The following is a 16,774-nucleotide window of genomic DNA, read 5'->3' on the forward strand; positions in this document are numbered from 1 at the left end:
CTTTGCGGATTATTAATTACCAGTTAGTAATCCTACGACCAGGAACTATTTAAGTTTAGAGTTATCATGTTTTAGGTCTCATTATTATGATCTCATCATAATCCATAAAAAGCTTTACTCTAAACTGTGGTATATCTTATTTAAACATTTAAATAGATAGAGCCCGCAATAAAAAAACAAGTCTTTTATTAATATCAATGAAATCAAAACAGATTACATAAAAGTTATTCCTAAATCATCATACATGATTGGACTTAGGACATATCTCTTTCAGCTTTTCCATTAACTATGCTTAGTTCTATTCAATGTAAATTAGAAACTCCTTTCTAATTTCATTCACTCTGGCCAGAGATTCCTGAACTAACATAAGTGGATCAGCTTTGAACATTCTCTTCCTACACTGGAAGGGGTAGATCCTTTATTGATCATACACTATCTTCGTGTACAAATTCCTATACCCAGTAGAGCCCTTATAATTGTCCCTTGAGATTAAGAACTAAACCAAAGCATAGTTCAGTGTACACAAGATGACTATGATGACCTCAAGTCTAAGGATACTTGTACCACTATCACTATGTGAATAACTGCTGACACGTGAGTGAACTCCATCCGTTGTTCAGCTGTGTGAGTCATGTTCAGTGAACTTATTCTTTAATAAGCACCTACATACTAGCTATAGTGTCACCACACAAATGTCTATGAAAACAGACATCCTTCATAATGAAGCAAGCATAGTATGTACCGATCTTTGCGGATTATTAATTACCAGTTAGTAATCCTACGACCAGGAACTATTTAAGTTTAGAGTAATCATCTTTTAGGTCTCATTATTATGATCTCATTACAATCCATAAAAAGCTTTACTCTAAACTGTGGTATATCTTATTTAAACATTTAAATTGATAGAGCCCGCAATAAAAACAAAACAAGTTTTTTTTATTAATATCAATGAAATCAAAACAGATTACATAAAAGTTATTCCTAAATCCTCATACATGATTGGACTTAGGACATATCTCTTTCATTCGCCTCATATGATTTATCCACAGAAGAAACTTATACGTATTCAAGAATCAAGAAGAACATATGCTATCGTATTAAGAGAAGGAATGTCGATGTTGATCACCCTCCATGCTTCACCTACGTATGCCTTCAGAAACTAGTCGAATGAGGGATTCATAATTCAGATCACATTATATCTTCGAAATATCATCTGGAAATGCCTCCACCTTAAATGCTTTAATGATTTGTTCATAATCGTGTCCCTACAAAATTTTTAATTATTACTTCCAACTTCTTCTCTGCCATGTAGGATAACCATCGATCCCGAAATGCTTCAATTTTGTCGATAGGAATACTATTTTTCTCTATTTATCTGGAAGATTCTTCCATTTCCTTTAGTCATCCGCTGTCCGTTCAAATTACGACTCTTGTTAAATTTTAATAATTTCATGAATTGGGTAAATAATATTTTAGCATGTTCATTCAATTGTTGGCATTATTTAAACAAAGATTACTCTCGTGTTTCATAAAAACTTTAAACTTTCTTCTTACTAGTGGGTCTACTTGGTCCTCCAGATTAACAATACCGAGTCTATAACCATTCTTCTTTTTTAGGTCATTTTATGTTTATAATAACAAGAACATAAATAGTAATTCAATAACCACATTGAAAAACTCATTTCATACAAAAATCTTCTGAAAGTTGATTAAGAAAATCTTCTCCGAAATCTCATAAAATTTTAAAATTCAATTATTTGGTCGTCATTACTAGATAAGTTACTTGCTATTCTCTTGATCCGCTAATGAAATATCTAATTAAAGAAATGCCCATATAAGGGTCTCTCCATTTTTGGTACATCTTCTACTCTTCCTTGGATTCTGCTCGCACTTATTAGTCGACGAAACTTCATTTACCGTCGTATATCATTTTTTCGCAATTCCACTGCAATGCTACCATTTAGTACTGTCTCTGATATTCTTGCCATCGTTTTTGACGCTATGCTTACAACCACGCAGGCGATTCGATGTTCGGTTTATGGATATGGTCGCATCTTCTTTCTAGTCTTACCTATACCTAGTAAGGTAGATATCATTCCTTGCGTAGCCCCCGATAAGTGATAGAAATCTTCTCGTAGCGGTGGTGCCTTTGAAACGTGCAACGTTGGTTCTTCATCAGCTTCCATCAACTTGTTGCCTCCAGCGTGAAGCTCGTCCTACTACCTAATTCTAAGCTAAATCGTACCCAAAACTCACCTAGCCTCTCTCATACAAGGTTCTCGCAAGACTCAATTGCATCTTCTTCAAAACTGCATGAAACATAGGGTAACATGCCCAGCCTCCGTCGGTCTGTCGATTCCTCATTACTATAGGATCTGAGAACGCAATATACCTATAGCGTTGCGTTATTTGCCTTACACTTGCCCCAATAATCTTGGCTTACCAATTCCGTATCGGACCTGCCAATCCTCATTAATACTCAATTTGAACTTAAAATGAGTATGCCTAGGATCATTCCTATCTCATATGACCTATCACTCCTATCTTACCCTCACCTATTCTTATTTCAGTGACCAATAACCTGTAGCTCTGATACCAACTGTGACTCCCCCAAATCCGGGGTCAGGATTGGGTGTCACTACACAACTTTACATAGTAATAAAAACCTGTATATTAAACTAAATATACAGATAACCCCTCATATTCAGGATCGCTTTCAGGTTATAGTATGAAACAAGAATCTAAACTTCTAAAATTTACATTGTCTAAATACAATTTCATTACCTTATTACGAATTTCCTTGTATTGATCACTCTGACATCTCCAAATTTCTTCAGCTGGAATCTCACCACTTTTGCCGTCTATTAAAAGCTATTCACTTTGCCCTCATTTGATACTGAAAGAAATAAGAGTTCACAAAGCAGGAGTGAGCCAAAAATGCCCAGCAAGTATCACAAATGGTTTCCAGGTATCAGATCAGAAAACTCCTGGAAACGATTGTTGAATGATTTTAAAAACGTCTTTACATATTTAAATAGTTGAGCGCACAAAACATTTCATTGGCCTTTAATAATAAATCACATTTTTCTGTAAAAGAACAGTGATCGTTTCAATGTTTCACCTGTTTGAATCAACTCTTTGTTTGATTTGTAATTATGAGTTATTCGGGAAGGAATGTCGTTAATGGCGATCAATAATAAATTAGACTAGACACTAGAAACCAACATATGCACTATAACCTGCTGATCAGTTAGGAGATAGTGCGGATCTATACCCAACTGCATAGACCCAACCAACATATGGGGCACCCAGGTAACTATGGCCTAAAGGGGTCTGGTCCATCCCTGACCCATAGGATCCAGCTCATCACTGGTTCTCATAATAACCGTTCAGCCCGTAGAGTATTTTGATGTCAAATTATTTTAATTTCAAAACATCCCAAATCAGGGTTCGTAAATAACCCGAACGAATGGGTATCTGCTCAAGAGAGCACTCGAATTATTGGAACAAGATCAAAAAGGCACTTGCATAAATAAGAGTAATTGCAGTGAAATATAAAAACATTTAACTATTTCGAACTTAGAATAGGAGCGAATAAATATTTGCAGTATTTAAGGAGAAAGGTTAGAAATACTTGCCTCAATTGAGAATCCCTCTGATCTTTAAATAGTTGCCATATCACTCAGTCATGTCACATATGTATTACCCTTGACGGGCTACTTGACCTTTCTTATCATTTACCCTCTTAGGTTTATCTTTATTCTGAATCCACTCGTTTCAGTACGACACGCAATCAGGCTTTACTTCTACAATCTCTATCTGGCTCTGAACGTCTCGCACTATGTGGATCTATCACAAATAATACTATTCAATGAACTGACAATATATAATTGACTAGTCTATACACTTATCCCTATCGTCTACCCGCCCGATAATAATAGATAAGACATCACATCCAGATAACGTTTAAAAGACATGATGACTCATTATTCACATAATACGTACACATAGGGCAGATAATCATATTATCCACATAACACATAATCAAGTAATTCATGTAGCACATAAGTTGAATCGTCAAAAGATAGGTCTCGATATGTTTAGAGTTGAAATTGGGTCAAAAAGAATATTTTATCAATCAATTATTGACTCGGAATGATCCATAAAACAAACTTCCTTTAGATACAAAGAAATTTAGGTCTCAAAAATATTTTTAATAAAAGCAAAATATTTTTCTGAGTGTAGAGGCGTTTGTTTCATATTAAAGGGACGAACGGTTGATTTATTATGAATTTTTGAACATTTTTCGGAATTAAAACGGTCTCCGAATCATTTAATAATTAAATAATAAGGTTCGAATACCTAAATATGACTCGAGCCTTGAAAATAATTTAAAATAATATTTTAAAGCTCAAAACTATTTTTTGGAATTTTTAAATCAATTTTAAATAATTAAATCCAATTAAATAATCAATTAAAATTAATTAATAACTAATTAAATTAATTAATCAATTAGTATTTAAATTAATTGACTAATTAAATAATTAATTATGAACTAAAATTAATTAAATAATTAAGATTTATTTTAGAATTAAAAATAATTTTCAGAAATAAATAATGAATTTTAGGAATTAAAAACAGAATTTTTGAATTATTTTAAAAATAAAAATACAGAAACAGTCTTTGATTTTAGTATTAGGGGGAAACAAGATCAAAGGCGGGTCAACTACCGGGTCAGAAAACGGGTTGATGGATCAGGAAACGAGTCGGGCCAACGAAGAACACCGCCGGGTGTTCCTAGATTCCGGCGAACAAGCAATTCCTGGCCAACCAAATTCGTGGCCAAACCCGAATCGTTTGATACAATTCTTTACACCAATCAATTCCTCTTCCCTGTAGCAACTCAGAAAGGACCTTCTCGCCTACCCCTAACCCCTAGACCTTGTTCTCCGGCCAAATGGCCATTAACTCCGGCGAAGCTCGAAGCTTCTCCGGCCGGACAAATTCGACCTCCATCAATACGTTCAATTACAGAAAATGACTCCCCTGGACAAGCCCAACAACCTGGTAACCTTGAAATCTACCTAGATTCAATAAACATAAAACCCCTAAATCTAATCAAGAACATTTATACACATGGAACCCTAATTTTTCAATTCGAAAATCAAACAATTTGAACATGTTATTGAACTCCAAATTTAACATATAATATACAAAATTGACCAGGAAGAAATAATCTACACGATTATGCCATCAAATCATATCAAAAACATCAAGAACAAAAATTCATAATTTAATCTATAATTAATTCGAATTAAATTAATTAAATCAGAAAAATACCTTAATTTCTGGGTAAAAAAACTGATGATTGATTATGATTCTATATTTCGAGAGCTTCATTTTGATATATCGCACGCTTGAATCGGAGTTCGGTAACGCCTTCGTTCGTGCGTTTGATTCTCGGAAACGTATCGTTTTTAAGGGTTTTTCTCTGTAATTACTATAGTTTTACTGGTTATAAATGAATAAATGAATAAAATGAAATAAGAAATATGCTATTTATATTTATGGAATATTGGTACAAATAAAATAAAATGTAATTTTCACATAATAATCATATATTGATACAAATAATTACAGGATATTTCCCCTATGTTACACCAAATAAGTTCATGCATAATTATTAAAATAATTAAGTCTAGAGAACACTAGAGAAATCTAAACAAAATATCTTTAGTCTAGAAAGCTCTTTCAAAAAATATCTCCTAAAAATATCCCTTAAGTAGAAAGATCTACTAAAATATCTCCAAATAAATATCTCTAGTCTAGATGGTTCTCTAAAAAAATCTAAATAAAATATTCCTATTCTAATCTCCAAATTCTAATTAACTTTTGAAAAGAAAATAAATAAATACGCTAAAGTAGATCACAATAACATTTAATCTTAGTTAAATATATACATATATAGTCTTTAAACTTATATTAATGCGAATTATTTAAAAAATTAAAATAATTAAGTCGGTTTTACCGAATAAATAATTACAACAATATTTGGAATAATTCGAAAATAACATATCTGATAAAATATTTTTAAAACCACAAGAAGTCACAATTCTATCAGGAAGGAAAATAATAATAATAATAATAATAATAATAATAATAATAAAATAACATTTTAGGCATTAATAAAATATTTTATTTAACCACAAACAAATAAACCGACAATTGCGATTTTAACGTGAAAAATTTTATCGTTAAACACTTACTTAAATCGTAGTCGTTACAAATATCTTCTATATCCGTTCTAGTGAGCCAAGATCCAAATTTCATAATATCTTAGTTCAGCTTTGGCCTTACTCCTAAAACATGATTCAATAAGGTACACAATATTTGTCAATTATATTAACGATATAACTCTTGGATAGTTTGGTGGAACAATATTTGTTCATATTTATCTAATAAATCTCGCCAAACTCCATGCATTCAAGTTCACAATCCTATTGTGGTAACTTAGTTAAGTCAAATACAATAGTCAGAAAGTATCAATATACTTCGACACATCTCCCACGATATATGGGAGTACTTCGATCTGGCGAACTCATTCCTTATAGATTTAGGGGTTAACGCGTTGGACATATTGGAAGGTATCTAAACAACTTAATATAAACTTTGGGGTTTTTTTAATATTAAAACGATCATGATCTCATCATAAAGAGATTCCCAATTTTTCCTTGAATAAAATACTTCAAATCAATATTTGTCAATGGTTTGATTTCCAGGTAGTGAGGGAGTCACAGCGGTCTCGCTTAAAACCCACAACCTTACAAGTTCAATGAACCTGATTTTGACAAAATCCCCCCATGTCGGAAATAAAGAAAATTCATATTTTATTACGTGTTTCTAAAATATGAGAAACTCATAATCATTTGATCATTTTTAAAATCTTGAATTATTATAGATTTTATCTTATTTAGCAGGCATGACATGGGTGATATATCTAATACATACATGATTAATCTAATTAAGCATGATTATAATATATGTAAAGTGCAGTAAAGGAAACGTGATTGGTTATGATCCCATCCTATGTGATCTTTATCGAGCTCATGATAAATATCAAGGTCAATCTGAGGTGGTTAAGTAAATAAATACAATTATCTATTACATTATATTTCTTCTTGCTTTATTTGCTTTCTTGTATAGCTTCCTTATATCACCGCCAATGGACTCCTTCTTTAAGTCTTCTAGTCTTCAACTATATGACATATTTGAAATACAAAAGACTAATCTAATAAACTAATAAGAAGAAGTCAAGTTACATTCGAGATTTAATATTACAAGAATCAAAATGACATGCAAGTCATATTTAAAAACCAAAACCACAATTATAAAATTTTAAATCTAAGGTCTAAAGGCCATAACCATCCACCATGCTTAAATAATATATAATAATATAATTTATCATATACTTATCATGATTAATCTAATTAATCATATCAAGCGGAACATATACGAAACAATATTTTTCATATCGAAATATATTTTTTTTGGAATCAGACTAGAACATTTTCGCTTGATTCTTCATCTCTGTATCATCGTATCATATACATACAATATGTTACAGTCCCCGATTGTGTCCATACATAATTGTTGTGCAAGACATGCCTGCATATAATAAGACTAATTCACATTGACAGCAATAAGGATAAGTTGTATGATTATCTATATTTATATTTTGTAATTGTATTCCTTGAGTGTGTAAAAATGTTAAGCAGATTAGAATGGAGGATTTTTCTATGAATAGCCTTCAAGCGATGGAATAAACTCTGGAAGAAGATCAATTCTTGATCATGCCTCAGAGAGAAGTGTAGCAGCTTGGATTTGAATAATATTATTTTAGGAAAAATGTTCTAAGTCAGATATCGATAAGTCACAGATTAAGGAATATCGAGAAGTCTGGCGAGAAGTCCAAAATAACTTGTAGAGAATTCCTAAGAGATATCGACAAGTCAAATTTTCATGTAGAGAACTAGAGATGTCGAAAAGTCAAAAGGCTATGTAGAGAACTGGAGATGTCGATAAGCTATTCTATATATAGAGAACCGGAGACCTCGAAATGTCAAAGACACATGTAGAGAACTCAAGAAATCGATAAGTCATTATACTTATCGATATGTGTTGAGCCAGATTGAAGTTGTATGTATAACTCAACATACTGGTTTGGATAACTCAACATAGAACAAGGACTTTGAAATAATCTATATTCCACTAGAATCAGTACAAATTATTTATTGGGCATATACATAAAGATTTTGGTAGCTACAATGAAGAACACGTCAACAGTGATCCGTATGAAGTTCATTAATATATTTAGGCATTGGAGCAATAAGGTTGGAGTCATTCAAAGCAGTTGTTAGAATCAGTGTGAAGACCTCAAGGATTCCTAGCGAAGTTGGTTATATTTGGTAGAAGACTTAACAGTGGTTTGTACGGGTATAATACGAAGGCCTGAGAGCGAAACTAGCTGTTTGTGAACTAGACCCTTGCACTAGACATCAGTGATCCGTGTAAGGAAACAGAGTATTATTTTTAGAAATACTTTTAAGTAGTTTTTGTACTCGAGAGGACTGAAAATATTTTAAAGTGCAAAGACCCGGAGATTAGAAGGCTTGAAGATACAAAAGATTATAGCCCGACAATTTACAGGATTTATTTTAATCAATGACTGATTTTTTATTAAATGACTAAATGGAAATCAATTCGTTTATTTATTTAATTTTACATTAATAATTGATTTTAAATAAGTGAATTAATATTTGATCTTTTATTAAATGAATAAATGAAATCCAATTCATTTATATATTTAATTTAACATCAACATTTGATTTTGGAAAAATAAATTAATGGTTGATTTTTAATTAAATAAATAAATGAAATCTAATTCATTTGCTTATTTATTTATTTTAATATCAAATGTTTATTTTTTCTATCCTGAACCAGCAAGACTTGCATGCATGGGAGAATCTTTGTTTATTTATTAAACAAAGGAAATCGAATTCAGTTTGTACAATTCAAGAGAAATGGCAGCCCTGAGTGTTTGTGTTTTGGCGCATGTGGATTGAAAACCTTCTCATGTTGTCTTGCTGTGTTGAACATACTGTGCATGGACTACACTTCCCTATGGCTTGCATAATTCGCAGGTAAAGAACGAAAGGCAGGCGCGTGTCTTTAAAACCCCAGGGTAATAATTTCTATTCGCAAGTAAATAAACAGGAAATGAGTGCAAGTCTTTGTACACTGAAATGCAAGTTGCAAGTAACGAAATTAATCTAAGGCAAGACTTCTCTCCTTTGTTAATTTGAAGTCATAAGTAAGTGAATACTGGGGAGGTATTAAGTCACCAGTAATTTTCTACAGGGAAATTCCAGTCGCAAGTAAATGTACTCAAATTAAATATGCAAGTGTAGTTGTCCCTGTGGTCGCCAGTTAAATTCAACTCCAAAAAGCTGAGTAAAATCTTTCTAGGCATGAGCTAGTTACAAGTAAAAAGAGTTGGAAAATTAACTAAGTACAAAAGTTATTCTTGTTATCCTGGTCGCATGTAAAAGAATTATGAAGCTCAGGAACGCAAGTAACCACACTTTGCAAGCTGTATTGATTTAATTACTTGGTCCTGGTGCAGCCACGTAGTCTTCTTCTCTCTCCTGCCTATCAACATATATAATCAATAGCAACAGATGGAATTTGTATCTCTCCATATTTACAAAAAGTGCGAAGCTCTTGAAGTTTTATCTCAGCACTTATTGAAAGTTGATTTGACAAGGAGAGGTCATGTCCAATTTGATTCACACCATTTAAAGCCTTACAAACTAGTAACACTCATTATTTAAATCTTCTTTGATTATATTTAATAACTTTTGATAAGAGTTTTAGATTTTTAAAGTGATAAGAAGAACCCTAGATTTATAGCTTATTGCTTTGGTTCTTTTTATATTTGTAGCTTCGAATCTTTGTATTTGGAGTTGTAAGCAAACCTTCCGGGTATTTATACTCTGAATAAAAAAATATTTACCCAGAATCTCCTTGTGTATTTATTTCATTTTTGTTTTGATATTTTGCTGCATTAATTTGATAAAAATGAAAAACATACATTCACCCCCCCTTAGGTACCTTTTGGACCTAACAATTGATATCACAGCCTATTGATCGATATACAGATCAGATCCGTAAGATTAGTAAGTTCTATGTTGATTTTGGTTATTATAGAGTCTGGGAGTGCTTTCGGTCTGTAAATCTGATTTGGGTTGATTTGTGGTCGTAGTGTTCTTGATTGTTGTGAATTGGTTGATTGATTGGTATTAGTGGATTTTGACTGTTTGGGTTATCGTATTTTGAGACGTTGTATTGGAGAATTTTCGCAGATCTGAAAGTATGTGTAACGACCGAGGAATTACGCTTGTATTATATCTTAATAAAGGTGATTTATGTGTATTATTATGTCAATAAGTGTATTGAGTCCTAAAACCCTAATTGCTAAGTGCTACGTGTTATCTGTTTTGATCAGAATGTATTCCGGGTATTTTTGAGTGTTTTACTATAAGTTAAACGTCTTAATCTTAAAAGCCGTACAGCCCAAACAGTGTTTTAAAAGCCAATATTTCAAACAAAATCATTGCCCCTATTTTACCAAGTATGGCCTATGCCATACCGATATTCTAAACATCTAGATGTTTTACAAATTTTCCTGTTTCGCGAAAAACGTCTTTTTCGGGCCCCTTCGGGTGTCAAAACCCCCACAAAAATCATATTTTTATTTTTATATGATCATGAAATTATCAAACATCATTTTTCTTTGCATTTTTGTATTATTCACAATTTTTGGGAATTTTTGGCATATATTTTGTATTTATTAAATATTTAAAAATTCATAATTAATACCCAAAAATTATAAAAATTGGGGCCAATTAATTTTATTAGATGTGTAATTAGGCCCTTCATTTTATTTAGGGGTATTATTTTTACTTGTATAAATAGCTAATTATTTACTAATTAATTATTAATTTATTATAAAAAAAATCAGAAAATCAAGAAATTGGTAGTGTTGGTGAAGAACAACTCAGAGATTCAATTCCAGATTTGACTGTGATTATGTTATCCAAATCGTTCAAGTGAGTAACCAAAACGAAGCTTATGATATCTACTTTCTGTTCATACCGTTAATTTCATGTTTTGTTGCTTAGATTTTCAATTCGTAATTTAGGGTTCATGAACTGAAATTGGGGGTTTTTGATTATGGGGTTATGGGATGAAATTGATGTTTGGAATAGTTTCATATGCTTATTTGTGATTGATTTGCACTGGTTAATTCATCAAACAATAGCTCGAATGATTATTTATTATTGTAGGGTTTATGTAAATTTTTAATTAGTTCATTCTTGATTTAGATGAAACTGAGATTGATATAATGATAGTGGTTAAATTATACAAATGATAAGCTTTATTTTGAGCTATTATTCGTAATTTTTCATGCACGAAATCGTTGGTTTGGATTTTGGCCGGAAATAGATGTGATTTGACCAGAGAAATCATTCCAGGGGTCATTACATTATGATATTGGTGTAGTTGAGTTCCTTGTGAGATTTGGAATGAAAACCCATAAGAAATCGAACCAAACGATGCTGTTTTGGCCCGTAATCGAGCTCCCCGGAAGGGAGATCGGCGTTCGTCGGCACCGCCGCGTTCATCGCGGTTCCGGCCACGTGCGTGATGAAGGGAGGAGGAAGGTCCTGGGGACGATGGGGATTGAGGCTACAGGGTTAATCGATCTAGAAATCGGGTTTATAGCCGGATTTTCTCGCCGGAACAACCACCGGCAGCGGAGCCGCGGTGGTGTTCTTCACGAGCCGGGGTCAACCCGGTTCTAACCCGGAAATCGACCCGGGTTTGATCCACTAAACCCCCAAATTTGTTTTCTGAAAATGTTTTTGAGTTATTATAAATTAGTTTTATTTTTATAAAAACAGAAATTAGTTATAATTATTAGAAAAATCAAATAATAATTAGATTAAAAATCTGAATTATTTTGTAAATAATTTATTAATTTAGAAATTCGAAAATGTAATTATTTATTTATTTATTTATCTATTTATTTACTTAATTATTTATTATTAATATTTAATTAATTATTTAATAATTGAGATTAATTAATTAAATCGATTAATTGTTCGATAATTGATCGATTCAAGCGAGTGACTCGTAATAATTCGAGTTGCGTTTCGAATTATAGGATTTTGGAATGTGAGTATCGATTTATTTATTTACTTATGTTTTGATTACGTACTATTTATATGTATCGATTAATTAATTATAAGTAATCAATTTAACTAGATAATTTATAATAAATTGTAATTAATTCCAAAAATTAGGGAATAATTATTTCAAAATATGATAATTCTTGATTAATTGTTTAAAAATATAATTAAGGTTTGATTAGTTGTGATTAATTAATTATAATTGATTAATAATTGATTAAATCTTGTTTATTGCGTAATAATTAAACCGTCTATCCGATTTAAGTGAAACGAAGACCCTTTGACTCAGAAAAGTGACTCGATTCCATTAAAAATAGTTATAAATCATAATTTCTTTCGAGAGCAAGTCGACTTATGATAATTATTTGTTTATAGACCCTATTACTGATAGAAAAACGAGTCCAATAAATCCCGAAAAATTAGGAATCAAGTTAGATAATGTTTTATTAATACGAACATAGGTCTAGTATCGATTCTAAAACTATTTATAAGCCTAATTTAGTTATGTGCCTTATGTGCTATGTGATTTATGTGATTATGTGAACTCTATGTGTTAGATAATTATATACGAGTAAGATAGAATCTTATGGGTAGACGTTAAGGGCCACGTGGTATCAGTCTAAGATATGCGTACAACGTAAATCAACTAAACAAGTATCTTTCCTTGATAGATTCAGCACCAGCAAGGCGAATCAAGCCGGAGATAAAAGGCTGTGAATTACCCGAGGCGAAGTGCATACCAGGAAAGTTTTCCTCTATTCTAAGTTCATAATAGTGAATTGTTTCCAACTCTTCATGACAGCTACACCTTGATAAATCTTGTTCACAAACACTGATACACAGTTATCGATCCTTTAGTTCTATTTCATTTTGATTCTTAATTTCTCCTAATTCATTGAATCCTCTATTCGTATTCCAATGATTATACACTTATGTACACATATATTCTGATATATCCTGATGTTGGGATACATCGAAAGCATACTGATTGTTCCGGATGCTAAGCTATGGACTGTGTTAGGTAATGAATCACACACAGGGGGGGTGAATGTGTTTTTCTGATTTTAGGCTTTTCTTGAAAGATAATGGTTGAACAAAGTAAATTAAATCTTGTATAGAAAAGTGTTCATGTAGAAATTAAACTTGCACAAAATAAAGAACACAAATCTTCAAAACTAACTTATTTTTTGTATTAAAAATTAAGATGCTTTGCTACAAAATTTCTAAGCTCTTCGAAGTTAAAGAGCTTAGCTTCTTCTCGATAGTGTTACAAGAATTTTGATCTAAATTGTTACTTCTAACTAGAGGACCAGTGTTAACTTTATAGCTCAGCTAACTGCTGGTTTATACAGTGGATAATAAACATGCTATTAGCTTTTCTAAATTGTCACTTGTCATTTCTATTTATAGAAAAGCAAATCTTCCATTTCTGGAATAACATATCTTTAGTATCTCGTGTTTACTTTAATCTTCCTCTGTCAGTTAATCTTTGCCATTGATCTTGCACACACTTTAAGATGCTTTTTGTAGACTTGTCAATCCAGCTGTTGGATTGTTTGTTGATTGTTTATCTTGGATATTAAACTAATCTGCAATTCTGTACTTTGAGACTGTACTTCGAGATCTCCATTTTGATTCATTTGAACACTTGATATCTCGATAAGTACAAAGGCTTATCGAGATATCTAGTACTCCATAATAAGTTTGGCTTGTAGAGGTCTTCAGCTCATTCGAGATCTCTAGTCTTCATAACTTCACTTAACTTGTAGATATCTCTGAGTTCTCGAATGGATATAGACTTGTCGATAACTCTGAGTTCTCTAGTGAAAGAATGACTTGTCGATATCTTTTTGAGTTCTCGAGTAACTTTCCTGACTTCTCTACTCTCGGTGGATATTGCTTATCCATTGAGTAGATATATATATATAACTTATCCGTTGAGTAGATATTGCTCATCCATCGAGTAGATGTTGTTCAACCATCGAGTAGATGTTGTTCAACCATCGAGTAGATATATAGCTCATCCGTCGAGTAGATATTGCTTATCCGTCGATACTCTCTGGAGTTTAAATGACTTCTCAATAAGTCATTCTGGAGTTCTCGAATGACTTCTCTATAACATTAAATCTGTGACTTGTAGAGATCTTGACTTAGAACATTTTTCTCCAAACATATTTATTATAATCCATCGGGGACAACCCAAGTGATTTCGTCAACCATGGAGATACCTCCTCATTCAACTTATGCAGCCACCCAAGGAGAAGCCCAGATAGGGGTAACTGAACCTCAGCCACAAGGGATGATTCCCTCGGCTATTCAAGGTACGAATCCCCAAGTTCAACAACTAAATGCACCTGCGAATTCTCGACCCATTGGGTACGAGTATTCAACTGTTGTGACTACTAACCCCCTTATGGGATGCCCCTTTACCCCGAGGTTGGAGGAAGTGGACATGCTGGACGGAGTGAAGCATGAGGGCGATCGCCCCCCTACATACGAAGTTTGGCTCCTATCCCTGAGGACCAGGAATTTTCTGGTCCTTATATTGAGAGAGACTCTGAATCTTCGGATGATGAAGTATCCCTAAGAAGGAGATGTGCTGGCAAAGAGCCGATGGCTGATGGTGGCCAACGTCCTAGGAGCACCCAAGGGACAAATCCCCAAGAAGTGCAGGAAAGGATCAGGGCTCACGAGGCTGAGATTCAAAGGCTGAAGCACGACTTGGAGGCGCACCAGACCACCATACCTCCACTACCTCCTAGGGGGAGAAATCCTCCTCCTATCATAGACCTGGATGGTCTAATACAGAGAAGGGTTGTTATCCCAAGGGCTAATCCAAGCAATCTTCTTCCCCTTGGATATCCTGATGATCCTACTCCGCCCTTCACTGAAGAAATAATGAATGCCCATATCCCAAGGAAGTTCAAGATGCCAACTATCAAAACTTATGATGGCATGGGAGGTCCCGCTAATCATGTTAGGACATTCTCTAATGCACTGCTGTTGTAGCCCGTGAATGATGTTAATTAAGGGTCGGGCCTTTCCTCAAACCCTGTCGGGTATGACTCAAAGGTGGTATAGTCGTTTGCCCCCAAACTCTATTGGGTCATTCAGAGAATTAAGTCAGGCTTTTATTAAGCAGTTCATCAGCGGGAGAGTGCATGAGAAAAGTTCAACATCTCTTGTGAGCATTGTGCAGGGAACAAAGGAATCCTTGAGAGACTACCTGAATCGTTTCAAAAAGGAGGCTTTAAAAGTCCCGGACCTTGGTGATAAGGTAGCCATGATAGCACTGCAACAAGGAACTAGGGATGAGTTCTTCAATATGTCCTTGGCCAAGCGCTCCCCTGAAAGCATGTTGCAGCTCCAAGATAGGGTCGGGAAGTACATCAAGGTACAAGAGAGCATGAGGAAGACCATAGTGAGTAATAAGCATGCTGGAGGCATGAAGCAGAAAACTGACCTGGAATATATCGCTAAGGACAAGTATCCTAGAATTGAGCAAAACCCTGAAGGGAGGACCTGGGCAAAAGTTCACTGAATACGCTAAGCTGAATGCTCCTAGAAGCCAGATCTTGATGGAAATCGAGAAAGATCGAGATATTCGTTGGCCTAAACCCTTGAAGGCTGATCCTACCAAGCTAGATAAGAGTAAGTATTGCAGATTTCACAAAGATGTTAGTCATGACACCGATGAGTGTAGACAATTGAAAGATGAAATTGAGTTCCTCATTCGAAAATGAAGATTGAACAAATACACTGGAGAAGGAGGGGACAAGAATAACAATGGAAGAAAGAACTTTGAAGATTGTAGGAGGGACCAAGATGATTAGGGGTGGAATCCCCAGCCTAGGGGACCGGTGATAAATACAATCTTCGGAGGACCATGACCCCGAGGGCCTCTGATAAACACAATTTTTGGAGGACCAACTGCTACTTGGTTATCCAAGAACTCCAGGAAAGCGTATGCCCGAGAAGTTATGCATATTGTTGGGGAAGCCCCAAAGAGGGCCAGGACAGGAGTAACAATGTCTTTTGATAATTCTGATCCGGAGGGTGTGAAATTTCCCCATGACGACCCGTTGGTTATAACCCCGATAATAGGGAACAGCCCAGTGAGAAGGGTCCTTGTGGATAATGGTACTTCAGTGGATATCTTGCTCCATGACACCTTTTTAAGAATGGGATATAACAACTCCCAATTGACCTCAACCGACATGACAATATATAGATTTGCGGGAGTGGAGTGCCCCGTAGAAGGGATAATCAAGTTCCCAACAACCATAGGACAAGAACCAAGGCAAGCAACTCAGATGTTGGACTTCGTGGTGGTGAAGGCTAGTTCGACTTACAACGCTATCATGGGAAGAACATGGATACACGCCTTCAAGGCAGTCCCTTCTTCCTACCATTCAGTTATGAAGTTTCCCACCCGGGATGGGATTGGAGAAGAGAGAGGAGAT

Source organism: Apium graveolens, chromosome 4 (assembly GCF_009905375.1).
Source record: "Apium graveolens cultivar Ventura chromosome 4, ASM990537v1, whole genome shotgun sequence".
In the NCBI taxonomy this organism is placed as follows: Eukaryota; Viridiplantae; Streptophyta; class Magnoliopsida; order Apiales; family Apiaceae; genus Apium; species Apium graveolens.